This window comes from Chrysoperla carnea, chromosome 1 (assembly GCF_905475395.1).
Source record: "Chrysoperla carnea chromosome 1, inChrCarn1.1, whole genome shotgun sequence".
Classification (NCBI taxonomy): domain Eukaryota; kingdom Metazoa; phylum Arthropoda; class Insecta; order Neuroptera; family Chrysopidae; genus Chrysoperla; species Chrysoperla carnea.
In genome coordinates this window covers 105,668,446-105,694,614 of record NC_058337.1, presented here as the reverse complement: position 1 = coordinate 105,694,614, position 26,169 = coordinate 105,668,446, and the positions used below count along the sequence as shown (strand labels likewise).

At 28.5% G+C, this 26,169-nt stretch overlaps 1 protein-coding gene across 2 annotated transcripts in view; it reads right to left on the bottom strand.

The window, feature by feature from the left end:
- LOC123290787 overlaps positions 1 to 26,169 on the bottom strand; it is a 479,121-nt gene that overhangs the window by 349,801 nt on the left and 103,151 nt on the right. The window contains exon 1 of one of the 2 annotated variants that reach the window (XM_044871116.1): positions 17,168 to 17,189. The exons of the other annotated variant lie outside the window; for it this stretch is intronic. The gene's annotated coding sequence lies outside the window, so the exon portion shown is untranslated. Of the gene's footprint in view, positions 1 to 17,167; positions 17,190 to 26,169 lie in introns of those variants that run through there. 2 annotated transcript variants of the gene reach the window in all.

Below are 26,169 nucleotides of genomic sequence, written 5' to 3'. Positions count from 1 at the left end.
TCCGTCGAATTGAGGCCCATTCGCAAACTAATAATGATATGGATTTGAAATTTCGAAAGATATTGGAATCGTATAACATTACAATCTTTCATGCAAAATTCAAAGAAAAATTCAAAATCAATATTCTAAATATAATGCCATGAAGTCATTTTTCAATAATTTCTCATAACAGTTGTGAAAACTGTTAAAGCAGTTTTGACTTCCACCTTCGCTGAAATGACCAAGCACATCGATCGATTCATTTCGAGTACATAGATTGGTTATAAAAATAATGAATTGGCAATAGATTTAACCTAATCAGAAAGTTATTGAATCTGATCTCCAAAGGTCTAATTTACCTGGATTATTTTTTGTATGCTAGTTAGAAACAAAAGCATTAAATTAGTGATGGTATCCAAAGGTGTAATCCACCTGGATTGTTTGTGTGTATGCCAGCTAGACATAAAAACATTAAATTAGTGATGGTATGAATAATGAATAATATAAGTTTAATTAGACATGAATATAAATATTTGAATAATTATGAATATGAAATGTAAATAATAGTTAAAACTTGTTGAAAAGTGAATGTTACTACGGAATAATAGGACTTAATTTTTTTTTTCTCTCTCAGAAATTCGGACAAACGACAGAAACACATAAATCTTAGGAAAGTTTTAAATTGATAAAAATATTTGAACTGCTCTACCGATAATTCAATTAATAATCAAACTAATACATTATCATTACCCAGAATAAGTGAGCAGCACCAACAATTTTCAAACGCTTTTATGTCTTGTTATTGAATCAAGCCTTCAATTAAATCTAATGGTATAAACAGACCCTGTTTTTTTTGTTGTTATAATCGTTTATACGATTATGTGTTTAATTTAACCTTCATTTTATACCATTATACAAAAGTTTTATTATTATTGTCATATCCACGCATTATATTATAGATATGAAATTTTTAATAATATTTATAGGTATTACAAATGTTCCATTAATGGTAGTATCCATCCTATTGCTATTAATTTAATGTGTTTTAACAGTAAATAACACATTCAATTAAATGTATTTAATGGCTAATGATGGGTACGTACATTTTATTTAACACAACGGTTCAGACTTTTTAACACAACATTGAAGATATTTTTATTGTTAAAAACATATTCATTCTGAGCTGATTACATATTCGATAGTTTATTTTAAGACGACTGAATTTTGAGTAGTCATGTTTTTTTTTTTTTTTTAACTTGGGTAAGAATGTAATATTTCTTGCATCTGAAAAAAAATTCACTAACCAGGGATTCACTCTGATAAAGAACCTAATTTAAAAAAATTAAAATTACCTTAAGGTAGTACGAGCACCAAGTTTAGACTTGCGATTGAAATGTTTGTTCCTTATTTTCAAGTTTGATGATGAATTTCGTTATAAATTCATGAATATAGCCGAAAAAAATATTCAAATTTTTTGGTATCTGCCTTCGTTTTCGAAATATCGAAAGCTAAATGAACAAAAAAATTTTCAATTTTCAATATTTTGAAAATTAATCCAGATATCGAAAAATTTTATTCTTACTTTTAGTGTGATATTGCCAAGTTATAACAAAATTCACCATCAAAATTGAAAATATATATATTTTTTAATTTTTGACCCCATTATCGTACTCATACATCCTTAATTAGTCGGGAACAACGATTTCTTTTTTATTAATTTATTAAGGTTTAAACTTTAATTTAAATAGTTTTATTTTTTAATTTCCACTCACGAGTTTTGGAGAAATCTATGAAAACATATCATCTATTGTTAGATATGCCTACTTTTGGAATCATTTATTTATTTAAATAATCGGGAACACGTCCTAAAATTATCAGAATTGATTTATACTGAATCCAACTTCATAAAAAAATAAAAAAATCAAGCCTTTTATCCGAAATTGTCTACACTACGAGCACTAGGTACATCCAACGAATTATTTTAGTAATATTTTTCAGGAAATAATATTTATGTTAAATATCATTGCTATCTAAGTTCAATAAATAAAGAAATGATTACAATGAATCTTCCTAATATCAATTTTTGTGACTTTGCCTGATCTTATACCAATAAACCAAGGAAGTAAATTACAAAAAAACTACAAAAATCCTAAAAAATAACAACAGATTACTCCCAACTTGGTAATAAAATCCAGTCCAACTAGTTGAATACCGAAATACATTGAAATTCAATATTTAAAACAAACTTGCTTAAAACCAAAATACTTTTAAATAGAAATGAGACAAAGCTTTTTAATGAACACATTTTTAAATTTTTTTTGCAAAATTTTAGTTATTTATTTAATGGATCACTTCAAAAAATTGGTGGTTTATCTATGTATTTTCATAGAGCAGCTGTATGCGATTCCCGCATTCTATGAGCAAAACATAGAAATTAACTAACAGTTAAAATGTTTCAAAGCAAATTAATTTTTTTGTAACAAGTAAGTCTGATAACCTTGGTTGAACAGATGTCCATAAATCTCCTTCACCCTATTTGTTTCATATTATTTCATTTACTTTTTAATGATTTTTTTCAGTTATAAAGGACAAAATCGCGGACGAACCCGCCAGTAAAAGCTAGTGAATACGTATTTCGACTACATCATCATGAGGGATATTTTAATCCAGTGACTAGTTATATTATTCGTTGCTTACGACTTCTTTGATTGTGCCTCTTTATATACATATTTTCGAGTTATTTACTTGATTATTTTCTGTGGTTTGATTAGAACTCCCGAAGTGTGAGCCCATGAGTCAATATATTATAGTAATATTTGAAATTTCATAATTTCTTCCATAATTAGTACGTTAAGTTTCTTGTCACCACATGTGCGGGGCTTACATATGACCTTGTCATATATTATATAAATGTATTTCAAATATTACGGGTAAAAGTACATATCAACAAATAAACCCTTTCAAAATGGAACATTGATATCATTATGTTTTATCCAAACATTAAACACCCACTCAAACCATATCAGACCCCATTAACAACAACTTTCAATTAAAACAAAAATATATTTTAATTTTAACAGGCTTTTATCGAACGTGCGAATGTATGTGATGACATCACGCACATATAGGCTATAAAAACATTTGAACATAAAGGATGTTCTACGGCAAAATGAGTCGAAATATCTGGGTCATTGTTAATCGATTGGAAAAAACATCAAAATAGACCTTTTTCTTGAAAAACAGAAATGCTTTCTGTTAATTTTTTATGAAAATGTAGGTCGAGTAGCGCTTGTAAATCGAAAATTACAAATTTTTAACAATAAAAACACTACGAAAAAAATTTTTAAAAAGTCGTATTTGTTTCGAAGATCTTTTCAAAGGCAATAGCAAAATTGTTACAGGTATAACAGGACACTCACGCTGAACGATTGAGCTTACAAGTGTATCATGATTGTTGCAGTGCTTGCCAAGAGGAGAGGACAAGAGGACAAGAGGAAAAAGGAAAAATTTGACTTCAAAGCACTTTGCATCTTAAACTTTGACTGTTGAGGTCGAAGCACATTTGCTGTTCGTAAATAGCTTCAAATAATCCTGGAGTAGTGACCGGAGATTAGCCAGAACTTCTTGGTTTCACTACGAATCCTTTGGTTTAAGTGTGTCTCACCCCAGGACATATGCCTTACATAATGCTTACTATGTCAGTAATGAACTATTAAAAACTTGATAATCACTTGTATATTCTCAATGAAGTTATCGTAAACAATAAAGGTCATCATTAGAAAGGTCACAAACATTGTGCTATGAACCCTTTTCCAAAAGACATCTACTAGCAAATATGAATACCTATGTTCGCCCTGTCCACTGGAGGTTATGTTATCTTTTACCTATAACACACAAAACCTTTAAAACGTTTTGTTGTCCCTTGATAGCTATAAATTTTAAGTTTATCACCTGAGATGCAGTTCTTAAAACATGAGAATTTATTTAAAATGACAAAAAAATTGCACATGGCAATGTTTAACAAAAAGACTATTTTTAGTATTCCGTCTCAAATTTTTATAATTTTACATGAACACTTATGTAATTATTTTCAGATTCATATTTTCATGCCTAGTTCAATCACCTTCTCTTGTAACCTACTCAAACAGATTGTTTTTCCGATTCCATATACAAATAAATTCAGAAAATGGTTATTAAAAAAAGTTAATTATCTTTACAATGTATTCGACGAATATTCAAAACCAGCCTATATTTACCAATACCTGAAACACTATACATTTAAACGTTGTTCGATATAAATTTCTTGGAAAGTCAATTAAGGTTTCGAATTTTCGACGAATAGTAATGTTTACAGATTTACGTTGCACTAGAAATAACATTGGCTTTTGAATGTTATATTAGCTAACAACCCCAGTGCGGAAGCAGGCCAAAATTCGAAAATTTAATTATTTCACTCCTAAATTGAAACGCATTTTGGGTCGCAGGTTACAATTTTATGTCAAATTTACAGAAATTAACTCCCTTCACCCCCTGGGGTAAACTATAATATATTATTTATTATAATCGAGTTATACATATCGTTTTCGAGGGCTATCTAGAAATTTTTTTCCTAATTTTGGCCGCATTTTTAGTCTTCGGTTTCAAAATGGCTGGATTGTGAATATTTCTTGTCTTATTGAAAATTAAATAGGGATGGGGTATGTCTGGTACTTGAAAGCGGTTTCGTTACCTGCGTTGGCATTATGCATTTCCGAAAGTTGGGAAAATGTCTCATATTAAAATATTTTTTCATGCTCTTTAAGCAACACCCATTATAATTTTCAAATTATTTTAGTGTATCTCTAATTTTAATATGATTTAATTTAATAATTATAGAATTTTATTTAAATTTTCCGAATCGCAATTCGATTTCTTTTCTCGTTCGCATATCGCGTTAATTCTTTCTTCATTCCTACCTACCTCGCGAGACTTTCTTCATTTCTACCAATGAGGAAAAAAAATATCCGAAATTCAGTCGTCTTAAAACAAAAAACTTGAACTAAATTGGGATGAGCTTCATGATCTATTTGGTTGACTCGCACTTTACGAATTCCCACATTGACGTACTTAAAGTACTAGCACAGCACAGCAATAAAAAAAATAAAACATTTTATTTTGACAGATTAAAAAAAAACCATGCAAGTGAGTAAAAAGCATATTTTAATAATAATAAACTTGAGTTCACAATTTTAGATGTGTGTCCCTTTCCCTTTTTCCGTATAGATTCAGAGTTGCCATAAAAAACGAAACATTATACCATACACTGTAAAAAATACTAGTTAGAAGAAAATATGTTTTTACATTGTAGCAAAATTTTCTTGATTCAAGAAAATATTTATTTGCTATACTTTAATATTTAAGCAGTCAAATACTTGTTTTCTTAAGTTATGATATTTTTGATTCCAGAAACATGAACTTATTATAAGGACATTGCACGGTCAAGTTAAGTTATGCTAAAGTTTTTACCATATCCTTTTAAGCTCTGATATCTTTAGGAATGATTTGAATACGTTTATTAAGCACCTTTAAGAGAGAAGTGCCGAACCACTTCTTTCTGTCTAATTCGCTTCACATTAAAATTATCGAGTAAAACTATATCATGGCTCACAAAGAAGCTAGTAAAAATATCTACACTACATGAACACAATGTTTATCTTGGTCTTTACGTCGCCTTGTTTTCTATTGCAATTAATGCTAAATGTCGAAGACGATTATTATATCCAATGCTGTTTCTTAAATAATTCTTTATAATCTTCACTTTTGAAAGTGAAGTGAAAAATCTTTTAGGTGACGCGGAAGTAATCGGCATTGCTGTGTACACTTCCGTAAGGTCACATTCCTCCACGGCAATTGCGTTCGTCAATTGAGATGATAAAATCCAAATGATATACATTAAGAAATTGAGGAGAAAAAATGGATTCTATTATATCGGAATATTTCATATTAAAATCGATATATGATTAGAAATAATAACCCTCGTATTTTTTTTCAAAGCTTAGTGGGTCTCCTGAGCTTCAGGACCCTGTTGCACTGCAACACTTTGTCCATTGATAGCTACGCCACTAGATAGACACGATTATCAGCCAGGTGAATATTTCATGACATCAGACACCGAAATCTACCATGACAAATATCATTATTTTTGTGTGAAATAGGTATTATTTTCAATGGACCACTTTGTATATGTACAATGTCGAAAACACTCTAACATTTGGTTAAAAACGAAAAAATGAAAACAAAACAAAAAAAAACACTACAGCGAGCATAAAATAATATAGCCGCTCCAGACGCACAGCACAGAGCACATAGCGCGCACACAAACAGCTATATAAATAATGTATGAAAACTGTCTAATACATTACTATGAATTGTGTCGTTTCACAAATAAATATTACATAAAAATTTTATATATTTTATTATCCTCACAAACATACATTTAATATATAAACCCATCATCTAGATCTTTATGAATGAATTTAACGGTCTAATATTTATAGATGGGATAAGCAGGACAAAGATGATGTGATAGACAGCTATTATTGTAGTGTAAATTTCAATTCAGATGAATAAAATATTTAAGGCATATTGAACTTTGTGATCTTCTAAGACTTATAAATATATAAAACATTTTGATACCCCTGATACAAGTTATATAGCTGAAAAAAATAAAACTGCTTGGATAAAATAGAATCGATTTCAACAAATAAAACTTTAAATATTTGTATCAATAATTTCCCTGGTAGCTTTTTGAAGCTATAATAGCCTAAGAAAGACACAGCTTCATTACAGTATCGATGAACAAAACGTTATTGGTCGTTATAAAATAAGTAATTGGCACATTTAACTTAAAGTTTTATTTATTTTATTTTGTTAGAATCAGTTTTATTATTTACAAAATTTTTTATAATATTATCATAGCGTAAAAATTAAAAAAATCGTTTAAAATTTTGTTATCAGGGAAATTGTTTGCGGCAGTTTTAATTGGGAAAAAAACTACCTTACAAAGTTATATAGAGCACTAAAATTGGCTTCGAAGTTTTTTCTCGTATACTCGTGTACGAAATTTGTTCTTTGCCATTTTGTCTTTTTTTTCAAATTGAAATGAAACCTCACCAGTTTTTTAATAAAACTAGAGCTATTACAATATTATAAATAGTAAAGACTTCGCTCGAAAAAATACAGCTGGAATTATACTGATAATTAAAGATATTCTCTTCTCTTACAGCTAAACAAGAACTAAATCGGTCTCCATTGAAGGGCCGATTCAGAAAAAAAAAAAGCCGTTAAAATCATTATAAAAATGCCAAACAATAATACCAACAAATGGTACCGGCACAAGAGCTAAATTAGGGTCGACCCTCACCCTTAAATAACCTTGTATTGAGCTGCCTAAAAATATGAGACTTAAAAGTATTTATCAAAAGTTTGTAAACGTTATTTCTTGTCCAATATTTCGTGGAAAAATCATATTCGCAATAAAATTATCTTTATTTAAATATGTCAGACAATCAATTAACAGATGAGCCTTATTACTATTATCAACTAGACTGAGCGAAAAGAAACAGACAAAAATCAGCTACTGCATATTCCTTATGGTTTTTACTTTCGAGTAGACCAAAAGTCCTTAAATATGAAAGTCAGTGAAAAATTTCCAAAAATTGTACTCCTGGCATTGTACTTTTTGTGGCTCAAGAAGCTACGATTACGGTTTTCACGAACTTGCAACATCTTCTGCAAAAGATTTTTGAAATCGAATTTTGTAATACTCGGTAAAATTTTTCAAAAAATAGATTAATATTAATGTTGCAACCTAGTATTTTCATGAACAAAAAAACGTGTTAAAACTAAAACTTATTACATATCACGTAGGTACAACCAACCTATAACGTTAAATAAAATTAAATTCCCTAAAGGCTTTTTATGAATATAAAATTTTATTTATTTTTTTTCATTTTTTCACACAAAAAATGAAGAAATCTGCATAGTATTAAATTTTTTTTTTCAAAAAATTTTTGTATGTATATAATCGCTTTAGGTAGATAGGAACTGTAGTCAAAATATATAATATCACAAATATATTTCATGAAAATGTTATTACGTGTTTAGGGTTTCTACTTTGTAAAAAAATATTAAAACTTGTACATAGCGAATCACATACCTCAGTGAGTTTACGCGTAAGTCTGGTCCCATTTTGGTTAAATTATTATTTTTAATAGCTATCAAATTAATTTTTTTTTTTTAACAAAAATCAGTATTTGAGTTATTTTACAAAAACAAAAATGAGTTTTTTTCGTACGGATCACCAGTTTTTTAGGAAAACTCCAAAGAGCCACTTTCAAAACTGAAAAATAATGTTAAAAAATTATACTTTTGAGATTACTAACAACCTTCAGTAATTTTTTAAGCATGTTTTGGTTTAAAGAAAAAATAAAGGGATAAAAGGATATCTGCTAGTAATAGCATATAATAACTTATTTTAAAGATATAATATCCGTTAACCTACCTAAAAATCGAAATAATTATAATTAAGTTTTAGAAAATAAAAAATATTCTATGAATTGTTAACAATACAATTAGTATAACATTGTAGTTTGTAAACTTTTTTCCATTAAGAATGATCGAATTTTAAACTTAAATTGAACAACTTGTGTATGGGATATGAATTTTCATTTGAAATACTTTTATGGAAATTTAAGTAGCGTTACAGAATAATTATTTTGTAGAATTATATGCAATGTTGATCAACGTATGCAAATTATTGAACTTTTATTAATAAATAAATCAAATAATTAATAATTAATCAAAGAACATGCGAAAGTTATCGAAAACAGGTTTGATCGAGTACTCTTAAAAGTACGAAAACACTATGATATTGATGAGTAGCGAAAATAATATTTTTCGTATAAACGCCTCTCGGAAATAAAAAACTCGGAAATAAATAATAGTTAAAAAAAACTAAAAGATCCGCTTTTGTAAAGAGCTGAACTAAAAGGTAGAAAATAATTCCTTTAAAAAAGCGTGGGGTGCTAAATTTCAATAGACAGATATTGATATAAGTAAAATCATTATAAAATATCTTAAAAAGCACCCCACGCTATTTACAATAAAATGTTTTTTAGACTATTATTTATTTACCAAAAATTCAGTATAAATATGGTGGGAGCGCAAATAAATGTATATATTTTCAGATTTGGAAGTCGTTAATCCTGAAAATCTTGATCAGAATAATCAAATAAACTTATTAAAATATTGTATTGTCATTGGTCTTTGATAAGTATGCCAAATTTCGACTTAACCCGACATTTTCAAAAGAGTTAAAATCATGTTATAAGTTTCCGCTACATATCAACATACTAACATACGGATGAAGTGAACAAAAGCGTGTTAAAAACAAATTGTATTTGGTGTACTCAAATATTTCGGTCATTCTTAATGGAAAACCCTTTATAAAAAAGTCAAAAGAAATCAAGAAAGAAAATTATTCTTAGAAAAATGTTCAACATATTCCAATTTACTTGATTTTCTTTTTTAAGAAAAATCATTTTGATTGTTATAATAATATCAAAGTAAAAAGAAACTTATTCAATCAATTTTTCTCGCATAAGAAAATTTTCTAAATACGAGAAAAATATCATTGAAAATAGATTAAAAAAAAGGAACTCTCATTGAATATGTTAAAGAAATTAAATCATGTACCAAGAAAGCACATCGTAGAACTTTATGGTTTTACGATTGTGTTACGATAGTAAGAAAAGAAATTGTATAATTTTCACTACAGTTGTATTATTACACACAATAAAATGGGAATTTTTTTTTGCTTTATTACTTGCAATTTTCTAAAAATAAAATGTAAAAATATGTAGAATGTACGTACGAATGGTTTCTATGAAAAATATTCTCTGAGAAAACAGACACTAGAAGAGCAGTTTTCATCTCATTGCAATAGTTACAGTACATTGAACTACAAATACACTATGCTTTTCTAAGAAAAAATTTATTACATAGTTATTCTGTGAAAAAGGTTTCTATTTTAAACATTTATAAAATCATTTCATTTGAAAAAAAATAATTCAAAAGAAAAATACTAGAAGAGTTAATTATTTAAAAACTTCGTACAAACTGATTTCATTTCAGTTCATTTTTTAGCTATAATTCTAAGTATTTTTTAGAATTTATGAACAAAATATCATTTTTAAGTTTTGCATTCTTGATCCAAGATTTTTTTTCCTTTATAAAACCTATAGTTTCACTATTAACAATTTGCAATCGCACGAAGCAGTGCCTGCAGAATTCATATGCCTTTCATGCCAAACTTGTTTGTCCTACGTTTACTGTTGAGAATGGCTTGGTGGAGGTTTCACCGTACACCGTAAGATGGCAGTATAATGAGAAAATGTCCCTTGAACGGTATACAAGCATCCTTGGCTACATTTTACAGAATAACTTCGCTTAAGCTTTTTGATGATTTAAGATGGTGTTTACAACAAGTACCTTGCTATAGAAATCGTAGAGTGTATATCGGATCGCCTCTTTTTTAATTAATATTACAGATAAAATTTTCGAACGAAATTTTAAATCCAAAGGTCCTACATGTTTAACCTAGTTATCAGAAGACAATAGTCAAAGGAATTTTCCGCTTTCCGCTTCGAAAACGATAAGCCCCTCCATACTGAATGTCAGTTCTTACACCTTTTTAAAAACAGGCTGAATCTAAGCTGAATAGCTGTATACATACACAGCTATAATAACATTAATATATCAAGCAAAATTCATTATAAATGGTTTTCCAAAGAGAGTGCCCGAAATTATACTTACATTAAACTTGAAAATGAGATATAATTTTTCAAAATTTGCCATTTATTTGTAAAGTATTTTATGGCAATTTGTGTGATTTATAATACCAGCCAATTGTAATTTACAACTTTGCTTGGCTTTTGTGAAAAATAGAATTATTCGATCACATATATCAGGTTTTATATCTTCGATGAGATTTATTGTGCTTATTTTGAAGAGCCCTGGATCAGAAGATTATAGTCAAAGGAATCTTCCGCTTTCCGCTTCGAAAACAAAAAGCCCCTCCAGACTGAGCGTAAGTTCTTACGTACCTTTTTAAAAACAGTTCTGAATGTGAGGATGAAGTGTTGTATAACATAAAAGATTTGCGTACGTTTAACAAGGAAAAACTCTCGAAAAAGATTGTATAAAACTGAGTAACTTAAGTATATGCATACGTCAGTCAATATCGTAAAGGAACATAAAATTGTTAACATCATCTACGATTTCTGATCAAAATTCAACTCAATTTACAGTTTTTCTTGTATGTATAAAATATTAAATTTCATCCCAAAACGAAAAAATAAATTTTAGATCGAAAAGTTTTAAAGTAAAGAGATCAGTACAACATTAAAATACGAAGTATGAAATAGGTATATTGAGTACTCGTCGTATATGTTAGATGTATGAGTTTCTGTTGCAAAGCAAACTTGTAAGATTGATATGTCCAGTCTGTAAAATAATCTGATATAAAGAAAATGAGTCAAGTTTTTAAGATGGATAAGCTCTATATCTTCTAGTCAACACTTGTGCCATACAGCAGTTTTTCAAACATTCATATATTTGTACAAAGAGTTCATAAAATACTAAGAAAATTCGCAATGAATAGTTTAAAGTATTATATTGCGTCGATTAAAGTCAGAATCACGAGAACCTCACTTTTAAAGATCTTGGCTATAGGTCAAATTGTTAGAAAAATAATTGGAAACGGTGCTAGATCAAACAGTTCCTGATAAAACCGTAAAAATAAACTGATCTCAACGAGAGACTCGTTAACATATTGATATAAATTAAAATTTGCTTATTTTTAATGTTGTTGTATTCTTCAAGGCTACACGAAACGAAATTCAAGGGAGATTAATTTTTAAAGTAACGAGATTTGTCTCTGTTACAATTCATTGCGATTTGAATTTTCTTTGGAAAATCAACATTTCTAAACTCGTTTTGACTGATTTCGGTTTGACTTCGAATCTTTCGTAAGTACGTGTACCCGTTGTATCGTTCTTGTAAAACTAACAAACATTGAAAATTTTGAATTTTTGACTATTTTTTTGTTGCTTTGGGGGATACCAATAGAAGTGAATAGTCAGTAACTTGTTATTTATATGCGTTTCCGCCATTTATTTCATGGGTTTTAAGTTTTTAGTGCGGTACCCTTAAAAACAATTTATAGTGAAACGAACTGTGAATCTAAACCACCCGCTTGAACACACTCATGAAATGTTATCAAAATCGGCCCATTTGTTCAGTGGGAGCTCAATTACAAACACACGCGATGACTGTGACGGTGACAATGACGCGAATACCATGATTTTTGTCATCTAAAAAATGTTCAACGTGTCAAAAGAAGTTTTTTTCACTTCAAAAATTTTGGTTTTCCGACTTCAATAGATAAACACTATCTCCAATTTCGAAAAAACTCAGTATATAAGGTAATTGTGACCCAAAAAGTTAAAAAATCTGGTGCATTCGATGACTGGTCGTATAGTTTTTGAGATACGGACTAAAATCGATCCAAATATTGCGATTTCTCAGAAACTTTGCATCCAATCATTAAATCAACCTGATTTTTATATCTTTTGGGTCAAAATTACTTCCACCGAGTTTTATCAAATCACCCTCATCCACCGAGTTTTATCAAATTCCAAAACAAATTTTTTTTTTTGCGTTTTTCTCGATTTTTGTAAAGAGAAAAATTGCAAATTATCCCCCTTAAAAAAATTGTAAGAAATCGAGAAATTTTTTTATCTGCAATTTCAATAAAACTCAGTATATAAGGTAATTTTGACCCAAAAAGTGCAAAAATCGTGTGCATTTGATGACTGGTGGAATAGTTTTTGAGATACGAATTCAAATCGATCCAAATAATGCGGTTTCTCAGAAACTCAGCATTGTAACTTATTAAAGTTGAAATAATTTTTAAAATCGGTTAAGTTTAATTCAAAAATGACGAATTTTCATACAAACTATCATCACCAAGATTACAGAGTTTCATATAAACTTTCAACACGTAATAAACACTATGCCTATACATGGTATTTCAAGAAATAACTCAGTCAATTGTTTGTTTTCGCTTATTTTTTTGTAAATATTACTATATAATCTAATGAAGTAGTAGTACCCTCAAGATTTAATGAATTTCTTGTACCTACATATGTATGAAATGTTGAACATCTTATCCCTTAACCGCACACATACATTCACACACCCACATGTGTACTTACACAATATATAGATTTAAAATTTTTATTTTTAGTTCTTGTTTGTATTATGACAGCATTATGCAATTTTTTTCTGTTTGCCTTTCAGATATATTTTCTAATACATCGAAGAACAAGTTTGAATTGAATTTTATTCATTTTATATATAAAGAAGTATAGATTTTTGTCTTGAAAATATTTTTATTTTTTGTTTTCCGTGAGATATTGAGAAGATTTCTGTCTTATTTATTGACACTTCAATCATTGATTTATTTTCAACATTATGATATTAATCTCACTTGAAATATTTTCTATATATTTTTATTTGAATAAAAAAAATTGTTTTCAATGACGCAAAAATTATGAGTTGTTATTATCGAGTTCAACGACTTGTTTTTTGACTGTTAAAATAAGCAGATTTCAAGTGTTGTTTATTTTCATAAATTTATTTTTATTTAAAAGTAATAATAAAATTGTAAAAATAATAATAAAATTTTCATATTCGTGCTTAAAAATTTAGATTTTATTCAACAATCTTAATAAATAACATACCTTCTCGGTCAAACAAAATAAATATTTTTGGATAAACAACCTAAGAAATGGAGTTTATAAACAAGCCGTAATTGATACGCAATTTATGTTAAAATCTTAAAATTTTGAATTTCTAAGGAATTTTGATAACATTATCAAAACAAAAAATTGATTTTTTGAATATACAGCAAAGATTGAGCTGATATATACTTGGAGTTAAAATTTAAGAGACAGTAATGAGACATTTAGACAGAGCAAACCCAATTTTTTTTCTTGTACAATTTTGGTTTTAATCATTTCAGTTGTTTAATGACTCCAAAATTTATAAGTAATTGATTCCTTCATAAATGCATGAGTGCAATAAAATCTGCTGTTTCAAAATGAAATGAACTTTCGAGAACACGCCCAAAATAGGCGAGCAAAACAGCGGAAAATCGTATAATGCCAAAATTACACAAAAAATAACTAAGTAATTAGCGAAAACATCAGGAATTAGTAGATGGAAAATTGAAAACCAAGGTATATATAGTAGTTTTAAATTCAAAGATTCTTTCCTGTTATAATTTGAGTAATTTTAGTTCGACAAAATACTGTTATTTTTACTTCACATTTCCATAATATTCTTATAGCCAGTGGTTTTTGGATGGGGTCCCTAAATTTGGTTTTACGTCTCAGTTTTACCATAACCTTTATGAATAGTCGTTTTACGTAATTATTGTAACAAATGCGAAAAGTAGTGTAAACCTAAAAATTCTTTAACTCAATCATAAAAATATTTGTGCTATGTTTGAAAATTACTTGATTCATTACACATTTATTCATGGACGAATTAATTAGCTACTAAAAACTAATTTGGTTAAAAATTACCACTGTCATTAACATAATGAAATGATAATATAAGTTTCAAACTCTCAAAGAAGTTCTATTTCGATTATATGTTTCCGCACACGTATCATTTTTCAATCACAATCAGTTCGAATATTTTAAAGAAAAAAACTTTTATTAATATAACAAAGAGTAACAAACACATCTTTCTAAGCATACAAACAAAACAATAGACACACACAGCTATAATAACATTCATATATCAAGTAAAATTCATTATAAATGGTTTTCCAAAGAGAGTGTCCGAAATTATACTTAAACAACTTGAAAATGAGATATAATTTTTCCAAATTTGGAATTTTTTTAATAAGTATTTAATCGCAATTTGTGTGGTATATGATACCAGCAAAATGTAATTCACAACTTCGATAGGCAGTGCTTTTGTGACAAATAGAATTATTCGATCACATATGTCCGGTTTGGTATCATCGATATCATTTATGTGCTTATTTTTAAGAGCACTGGATCAAACGTCACAATTCAACGACGATAATTTATTACCAAACGATAAATACCCGTCTCATCTTCACTATATGAGACATCAAAATCATGAAGTACACGGTTAAGAAGCTCAAACTGAACACTCGTTTTGATTTTAAAAATCTCAATAATTTGAATGCGTTGTTCGACTTTGCATATTAAACAATGTTGCATGATGATTTTCTCAATATTATTTACATTGCCTCGTGAATTTAGTATCTCATAAGCAAGTCGCTTTTAGTATGTGTGGGCTGGTTAGCCCACAGCCTAATGAGGCACGACTCTGATATGGACGCTATTCACATAAATGTCTTAAATCAAATACAATTGCTTTTATACCCGACTACCAAGGAGTGGTTTAGTTTTTTGATCGTATATTGTATGTTTCTTTGTAAATTTCTTAAGTATCTCGTATCTACTGAACGGTTTAATGGATTTCGAAAGTTAAGGTATCGTTATATTCATCTTAAAAACTTTAATGTATTTCGATAGGTTCTTGATCAAAAGGCGGGTTTATGGCGCGAAATAGTCATACGTTAATAAAATAAATTAATCAAACCTATCAAAATAAAGCAAATTAAAATGTATATACGAGGATTACAAATTGTATATGAGAAGTGTAATTTTTTTTTTTAGTGTTTCAGAATAGTTGATGTGAATGTGGCCCAGGTTAGAGCTTCAACCAATTTTTAAGAGCTTGTGTATTATTTAAGTTGTTTGTTTGTTTTTTTGGACACTCTAAATGGTTTACTCTTTTCCATTATTTTTGTTTATTTATTATTTATTATGTTTTTCTATAATATTCTATACATGTAAATAAATAATTTTGCTTTGTTTTGCTTACTCTTATTGCTGCTGCTTACTTCTTAAAGTTTATCTTTTATATGTACAATAACATAAAGTTGAAATAAAAAGATATATATTATTATGTGTTCTTTCTATTATAAAGAAGAACCGGAAAGTTTTGTACAAAGAATGAAAAGTAGTAAACTTCTTAATTTTATATTATTTATAATAAGAAGTAGTAATAATACTTCTTACATCATTCATATATTATTCATTTTTCATTCACTATGTTTGATGTGCATCATGCATCATAAAAACTACTGTTTTATACGAGAGGTCATATTATTTAACCTTCACATGATCTTTGAAATGCAATGTTAAGAAAAATTACATTGAAAACCTACTATGAGCGACGTTTCAGTTGTCTAAAATATTGCCAACAAAATTTCATCAGCAACCGCCTATGAGATGTCCTTGATCAGTTAAACAAATTTTGCAAAAATTAATCGAAATGTTTTCTTCACCTAAACCTAGAACGTCTATACAATCTTACTAAAATAATAAAGATAAGTTTTGCAATAAAAAACATTAAAAAAGTAGATAAATTTAAACATCTCTACAAATCAAAGGATTATTTTACTGCTTTGGCTAGTAGTATTTCTGGGAATTTTTAAGTAAAAGAAAATAAACGTTTACTGAAAATAATTTCTTTATGTCGCCATTTCAGAGAAAATCATGACAAATTATTTATATAAAGTGGTTTTTCAGCACTAGAAGTTAATGACTTCTGAATTTATATGAAAAAAGAAACTATTGGGCATTTTTATTTTTTTATATTCTTTCGAAAAAATTGCTAATTTTATGAGACATTGACATTTTTCACCAATAAACGCAATTTAAACAATAAATTACGACTTGTTTAGAATTTGTTCACTATTTTTGACATGCGCATGCTTCTACTTTAAGATTTATAAAATCTGATATTCGCCAAAATTTTTTAAACGAGCACTTGGGTCTTTGTCCATTTTAATACTTAATCAAACACAGCTACGAACTAAATAAGCTAGATTTTAACTTTGAATCATCGAATTGAAATCTTTCAACATATTTATGATCTACATACATGACATACTTAAAAAATCAATTTTTTGCTTAAAAGATCAAAGATTAAGATTAAAGTGGTATCCAAAACCACAAAATTTTACTATACAGACCTTTAATTTTGATGAAAAAAAGTTTTTGAGATAACACCTGAAAGCGAAAGTTACGAAATTAAGAAAATATTTAAAAAATTTCTACTTAGAAATCAATCTGAAAAAAATATCAAAAAGTTTAGTAATGCACATAATGTTTAAAGACTTAGATTTACAAATTTGGTATAAAGACAAGTTGCACTCCCTTCTGTGTAAAGAACTTAAATAAGTATATATCAAACTTTCATCATTCTCAGAAAACATATTTGCATAGGTGCTATTTCTGTTATTCTTATATCTGCAATATGTATAGAATTTTAATGTAACAGTATGAATAAGCCCTGCTTAGTAAAACAATCGATGTATCAGAATATTTACACAAAACACTTTCAAGTAACTTGTTATAATAACCAAGTGAAAGAAAATACAGATCGCTTAAGTGCAGTATTCCATTTGACCTCGAACATGTTCTTTAAGTCTTCAAAATGCATATAATATATATAGAACAACTTCTCTTTCAACGATAAAGAAAGGAAATAAACTTCTCTTCAAGTTTCACACATTTGGATATCTAAGTATTATACCGAATGCATAAAAACCACATTAGATTAGAATAGGTTTGCTTCACACTACTTTCTCCATACTCACGAAGCCATACATTTTAATAAACTATAGGATATCCCTGGACGAAACTATACTTATTCCTTTGAGGTCATCCCAAGCGATCGTGTCTTTTAAGGCAAGGGCTTTCACTATCCTTCTCTTAATAACACTATCCTTCACTATCCTTCTCTTAATGACAAAATTGGCAAAAATCGTTCCCTAAGCTTTTAATTTACTGTGAAAAGTATAACATAAGTGTTTTTACCTGGTATTGGCTATGAAGGTTGGCGCAAGAGCGGTTCAACTCGTGTACCACCCATTCATTTCATCCTCATTCAATATCTTGGGAACTATCTAAACTAGCAATAATCAAAATAATAAAACAAATGTTTTATCTTCGTAAAAGTATCCATTCCTAACAGAAGTCACCCATACCAGCATTATTAACCTTTATTTACGAAGCTACTTCTTGAAGACTTAAAATTGGCAGGTGGTGTGCAAGCAAATTTTGAAATAGACTTTATTCTTATGCTTCGAGAGTTCATGAAAGGAAACTGCAGAAAACTTGTGAACAAACGGTTAGACATAATAATAATATTTTTTTGCATGCTGTAAAGCCCATCGATTGCATATCGTACTCACAATTTTAAGTTAAACATTGTTCACTACTTACAGTTATACAGGGTAATCCAAAGTATAACAGCAGAACTCAAATCAAATAAAGCCGGGAAAGTATCATTTTCTAGATTAATGGTGTTAAAATTTGCAGAATATTGCCAAAATATCTATGACCTAAAACTAAAATTAGAACGAGCTTAGGATTCTTCATTATTTAAAGCTTTTGATGATCAATTACGAAAGGCGTATAGGTAGAGAGCGGAAGGATGTTCCCGTTCATTCTTATCATTTTAAAAATGCTTGGAACATTGTGTTGCAAATTTCTAATTTTTCTAAGAAGCTTGGCAATATATAAAAAAATAGCCTTTCTCTTCTAAAATTTTGACAAAATGACACTATCCCAGCTATTTGTTTGTTGAGAAATTTCCGTTACTATAATGTTATGTACCAGGTGATAAAGATCTGCTATAATAATTTGTGCCGCCCTGTAGATGTTAAATCCGTACGAAGTACCTAACTATTATTACAAAACAACACTATAGAATGTATACCTACAAGTTATTCGTTCAACTTTAACTTCAACTTAGTAAAGTTTTTCAAAAGCTAGTTAACTTTGTAATCAAATAACACAATAATACTTTCGTACACAATTGGAGAATCACTAGATAGGAAAATTACTTTATCACAATGAGGAGGTTACAATATACATATACATATACATATACGGTTACTTTACAGTCGTGAAGGTATTTGTTTTAAAACGTTTAACACAATATATGTAGCCAACCATTGACATGAGAGAGCCGCACAACGATTGACGTATGAACATATAAAACAAAATAAAACTGAAAAAAAAAGTTTAAATTAGAACACGAAAGTTCAAATTAAAAGGAAATTAGAGATAAAAAAGTTTTTTGAGTTATTATAAATTGAATTAATTTTTTAATTAATTCTTATGTTCTTTTACTATACGTTATCTCTTTGGTGAAAAATGTTTTATTTAAATTTCAGCCACTTTTAACTTTCCAATCGAAAGAATTATGCAAAATGATAAAGTCGGAAAAATGAATTTTTGATGTCTAGTCGTTCCTTTGATTAGAAATAATTTTTAAGGGTAAGACTTTTTACCGCAATTAAAAGGAGAGCAATTTTGAAAGAATTTTTATAGACGTAGAAATTGTTGAAGTGAAAACTTCTTTAGCGGCGTTGTACACTTTTTTTGTAATGGGTAAAAAATGTTAAACTCGCGACAGGACACGTGACCTGATCGAAAAAGCGTAAAACTATGTCACAGTCAGTACACCGGCTCTCGTCCGATCACTGAAGTTAAGCACAATTGGGTACAGTCAGTACTTGGATGGGTGACTGCTTGGGAACACTGTGTGCGGTTGCCTTTTTATTAAAAATATAATTTTTTTTGGTTTTGTTTTGTTTTTTTTTTTTAAATGAAGGCTTCTTTAGCGGCGTTATACACTTTTTTTTTGTAGTGGGTAAAAAATGTTCGTTCATGAAATTATCATGTTTGTGTACGATAGCGCAATAAATAAATATTGTATTCTACCACCTAAATGATAGTACTTATATACTAATAATTAAAGCAATTCGTGCAAAATTATTCCCTAACCATTCCAAAATATCAAAAATGCACAACGTTAATATTCAAGTTTTCACTTCTGCCAGCACTCCCGGAGTGCAACTCGTCGTTTTTTTTCTTTACTTTTTCTGAAGTTTTCCAACTTAACTAACTACACTCGTCAACTTTATTTTTAAAGATTAATCCCATTCAATAAGATTTAAATTATAATTATTTTAGCCATTTCAATTACTCCATTCAGATCAAGTTTTAAATTCATCTAACAAGTAAAATTTATAAAATTTAAAAAACCCCCGAAAAATACGATTTATTATTTGTAAACCGATTTTTGGAAACATAGCTATAAAATGTTCTCAATCAAGTCGATTCGATCGTTTAAGGGCTACGATGTCACTGAGAACCACACGGACGCTCAGATAAACACTTTCAACTTATAACGCTCCTTCTTTAATCAACATCAAAATGACGGTCAAGGACATCAGATGAGATGAAAAGGATATTTAGAGAGCTTTAATTTTTTGAAACATTTTAATTGAAATTGAAATATTTGAGTTGACTTTGTTCTTTTGAATTATTGTTTGAATTACCTAATTATTTTAACATTTCGCTTTTCGAATTGAATTAAGCCACGTTTATTTGACCATTCACTTCCATAGTAATTATTTACATGTTAGAATTATTTGTCATGTCTTTTCCAATCTGAATCGATTTTGAAGATCATCGCCAATTTTTTAGTTTTTTCGAATACGGAACCCTAATCACGCACTTGAAACATAATTAAACACTCTCCGTTAAATTACCCTTCGGTTCATCCGTTTAGGCGCTACGATGCCACAGACAGACACACACACATGGCGGTCAAACTTATAAACTTTTTTGTTCGGGGGTTAAAAATAAAATATCCATAGGAAATGCAGGTATATTTTGAATTCTGACTTAAATATTGAAAAATTGTTTCCAATAAGTAAGTTGTTTATTTTCAGGGATTTTAGAATTTTTTCAAAATCAATTTTTTCAAATAAGTATTCACGTTACCAAATAGCGCACCTAGTAGCCTTTTTTTTTATAAAATTTTATTTTTGAAAAATAAAATGAAATTCAATTTTTAAAAGCATACATTTGTAATAGAATATCGAGAATTTTATATTACAATTTTCGATTTTCGTTAAAACAATGCACATGTATAGAAGAATATATATTTATGGTTATAAATATATTATGCTCATACATACACATGCTGTGTTGTTATTCGGTTTTTGTACAATTGCTATATGTTTTTAAATGGCTGTAAATTTTATTCGAAAATATTAGAAATGTAAATTGGATTTGATAGTATTTCCACGACGAGCATATATACGCAAATATTACAATACATTGCTATATAGAGCGCGCATCATAAGATAATAAAGTTTAAATATATTATTATACTAGAGTGATACCCAACCGCTTCGCTGGGCTTAAAAGTAAAGATTGATAAAGATTGAGAAGAATTATTTTACATAGATAAAATATATGTATGGTTTTCTATTTTTGCAAATGTATAATAGTCGTAATTATTCATTGAATATATCAGAAAAGATAGCCGTGAAATATTTTTTATTGACTATTTTTACAGAAATCTGTAATTTATGATAATGTCAAATTAAATTAATTTCTAAATTTTTTTTTAAAGTAACGTATCTTTAAAAATTATATCTCATGTGTTCTGTAGTATGAGCTATATTGCTGTACAGTTTCATTAAAAACTTTCGCTAGTTTTTAGCGTGAAACGTAACAAACTAACAAACAAACAAGCATACTTACTTTCGCATTTATAATATATAGAGATATTTGGAAATAATTTAATTTGCTTGGAAATATACCATTATCCATAAATTTAATAAAGAAAATTGATGAAAACTTGAAATACCACAAGATTTTAATTTATAATAATTTTCAACGTTACAGTATCATAAAAGCTTCTTTGTTTTTACACGTACTTCAAAAAACTAAGAAAAATAAAATCATACAAAACTTATACCTTTATTAATTTAAAAGATTTATACTTTTAAATATTTCCCCATTATAAATAAATCTGCTCCAGTCAATTTCAATCGTTTGTATCTTTTTTAACACCGATGCTAAAATATTCTGGTTTGATTTTATTCATAAAGTTGAAGAAAGAAATAGTTTAGAACATCGATTGGCGAAAATTTGAAAGTGTTTTCCTTGTTTAAGCTAAGTTTGTTTTATACTTTTTGCAGTTCAGTATTTTTTACTTGTCCTATTTAAAATTCGAATAATAAAAGCTAATTTTTAATAAAAAAATAAGCACAAATATTTGAATTTTTTAATATATTTTATCTGTGTATTCTTATATTGTGTACAATTCGTATACAATAAATATGAACAAAAGCTTGCCTATTTTATAATAATTATGTACATTTCAGAATATATTTGTATTGTTTTTAGTAAAAAGGAAATCATACCCCAAGAGTAGTTAGAGAATTCCCACATCTTAGTAATTATTGTACCTAGGCTTTGAAGAAAGTGTCTCTAGCGTTAATTCCGAAAAAAGCACGATTCTACGAGCCCGGTCCTCCATTCTCAATAAATGTGATTCACATTGTTCACATCTAATACAATCACCGGAAGGAAGTCAAGAGGGGATAGATAAATTGTAATGGCTATTACTGAGACAGCTGGCTATTTTTTGGAAAATTATTATACCTTAAATTTCTCACAAAATGTGAGAATTTAGAATGAGATATAGCAGTTTAAGGTGAAGAGTGTTAATTTCGCTTTAACGGTTAATACCTCGCTCAAAATAGATCACACAATACCATGGTTATGTCAGTTTTCGCTTTTTAAGATCATAAGGGAAATAAAAATTTTTACCCACTCTTTCAAACCCTAACGCAAAGCGATAAGACTTACTGTTTATTCTGAAATTCAAAAAATTGGAAAGTGATTGTTTTTGAATGTATAACGTAAAATTGGTTCATATTTTGATAATTAATTCTATCTAGACGAAATTCAGTTCTAGTGAGTATAGCTCTCAATATGTAACTAAAAACTTTGGCCCACTGGGCTTACAAAGCTTGTTATGGTAAGAAATGGGTGGTGTTTACCATAATGCTATTTTGGTATAGAGACATATACCAATAGTATCAATTCTATTATATTGCATTTTATTATAGTATCAATGCTATAATATTACAGTATTGGATAGGGCTATTCACCAGAAATATTCCGAGTATCACCAAATAGTATGGGCCCGACTCATCTGCCATAACTATTCCACATGTAACTATTCTCTCAATACAGTACATAAGGTGGCGTTCACATCGATGTAGTATGGCGTTCACAGAGATACTGACATTGTGATATCCACAAAAAATTTCTTACCTTAATTGTATGAAGTTAATCAGTGCCTCTCCAACTATAGTATGCACTGAGAAAAGCACGCTTTATAGTTAGTTTTTTTGTCAAAAGCACACAAATATTATTACGTTTGTGATATGCATTCATACAAATAAACACTAACAAAATCGCACAAACAATTTCATTCGTTTTGTATAATGCATAGCTTTATCCTCTATATTCAAGTCATTTTTTTATATACAAAAATCTCGTATCACGGTGTTTGTGTGAAAGTCCCCTGTTAATAATTTTATGGACAAATATGGATCAAAGTTTGCTAAAATGTCAAAGGCACTAAGGTTTTCTAAACTTCATATGATTTATAATATTTATAAAAGAGATTTCTAGTTATTTTCTCACAAGCAGTATGTTAGCAATGTTTCTTTATAAATTGAAAATCAGAAATTTTATTAAACATTTTATCTAACATTGTAAATCATAAAATTTATTATATAACAGTAACTAAAAAAAAAAAAATATATACTATTTATATAATTTAAATTCGAAAAGAAATATTCTTTTGCATAGTATCTTTTATTATTGATCGAAAAATTAAAAGCAATGGTTATAATGATTTATGTTTAAGGTTCAAAACTGGCAGTGTACAGATTCCTTATATATGCTGTAATAGTAAGAAATGATATTTTGCAATTCAATCATTAAAGTGAGCAAATGGGTCTAATTGTCCTAGAAATAGGAGTCAAGTTTGTGTTAGTGAGCAGGCTAAGCGGGATGAGCTAGCGGATGGTCTTAGTTGGCGAGCTAAGCAATAGTATTAGCTATTATGAATAATTAGAGCAGCAAGTGCTTATTACGACTAATAATCGCTGATCAAAAGTTATAATAGAGTAGAAATTGATCGTAGGGTGAAACGAAGTTATTTTTTTTAATTGGAGCTAGTTTATGACTGCCATATTGACTGTTTGATGCTGCGCCAATATATCAGTATCCGTAATTATTTACCAAAACCTAAATAAAAACAAAGTTTTAGAAATATCTATATAGATGTCATATATTACACCACAGGTTTTGGAATTCAAATAATAGGAAACGTGTTCATATATGCATAACCTCTACGATATATTTTATGAAAAAAATGGTTTTATTACACTTTTTTTTCAAAGTATGCAATAATAATTTGATGTGTGTTTGGAATGATTTTAGTCAGGAAAATATGAAAATAATTGTCGGTATCTATTTGAGGAATATTTTTTTGCAGTTTTAATTTATTGAAATGTTGTGTGTATACTTTTCTCTTTCTTTCTTGTGTATCAATTAATAAAAATTTTACAGAATTGTTTGCGAAAATGCAACAATCGGATGTCAAACAATTTAATGTAAATAATTAAAAAAAAAATAAATAAAATAAAATTGAAATAGGCAGGTATGAGCGTTGTTTTAGATCTGGCAAATAATTCAAAAAATTGAGAAATTTGCTAGCAATAACGCACTTTTGGTTGGAACTAGAGCTCATTCGCTTACTTTTTTGTCCATAATTTAAATGATCTATAGGGAGAAACACAACGTAAAAGTCAGTTGAGATCATGTATTCGGGTGGAAAATATTATCTTACAATGAATATGTTCGATTATGAAAGTAACATGCTTATTCTTTCGAGACAGTTATTAGAATATCGAAATATATAAATTTGCAATCTTAGACGACTGACCATGTTCTCCAGAACTACTGTTCTGCATACAAACCTCAACATCTCATGTTATAAAATCTAATATACTGTCAAATGTCAAATTTTGTTCGAAGTTGATATTTGTTCGTACAGCAATATTACTGATATAATATTGAGAACCAATAATATATTGTAATTTAACTCTGGTAAAATCGTATTTTATTTCAAATTTCCCTGTAATTTTGAGTTCAACATCATCAAATTGAATAAAAAGTTGTATTTCTGGGAGACTACTGTACCTAGAATTTCAATTTTCAGTTATATTTTTTATAGACAATGAGACTAGTCTCTTCTGGTGGCAATGAGACTAGCCTCTTCTCATTTGAATACATTACGAATTTTTGTGAAGCTTTAAATACCAATAAATTATATGTGTTATCCATGCATCATGACCTTAATGTAAAATAGTTTATAACCTAATAAGCCTTGAATCACCCTCACCGGATAATACTGAGGACACTCTTTTCCATTTGTAATATTAACATATTACTCTTGAAAACCGTATAAGCAAAAGGTATACGATTTAATGCTTCGAAAATCTACAAGTCTCTTTTTTAGGCATCCTTTAGCGTCCAGTAACCGCTTCTATTCTTCTTTACAATTTTTTCTACTTTTCTGTTGTAGCAAACTACCTTTTAACAAATCACAAGATAATTTTACATTAGGAACCTATTTCACTTACATGAGCATTTATCATTGGTACAGAGTGTTATTTTGATTCAAGGTAAATGACGGTGAATTTTTTTTAACTTTATCTCGTCAACATTTTACATTATTTCTAAAACTGAAATATGTTGTACCAGAATTGCATAGAAAATCAGATGATCAGCTGAAGATGACAAAGATTATTTTTCTAGGTGCTTAGTTTTGATTCAAGATAACTTACCATCAAGGAACAACACTCTACCCTTAAGTTTAGATCCTTTTATTATATGAAAAAACAAACAATTCATTCAAAGACCGCATCTGGTTGTTGAACTTCAAAAAAGACATTTTCGAATACGATAATAATAATAATAAAAATAACGAAAAATATTTTCTCCAAATGTGTGAAAATAAAATGTAAAAAAACCAAAAAGTAGAATGTATGTAGAATGGTCGTTGTTGGATGTTGAATCC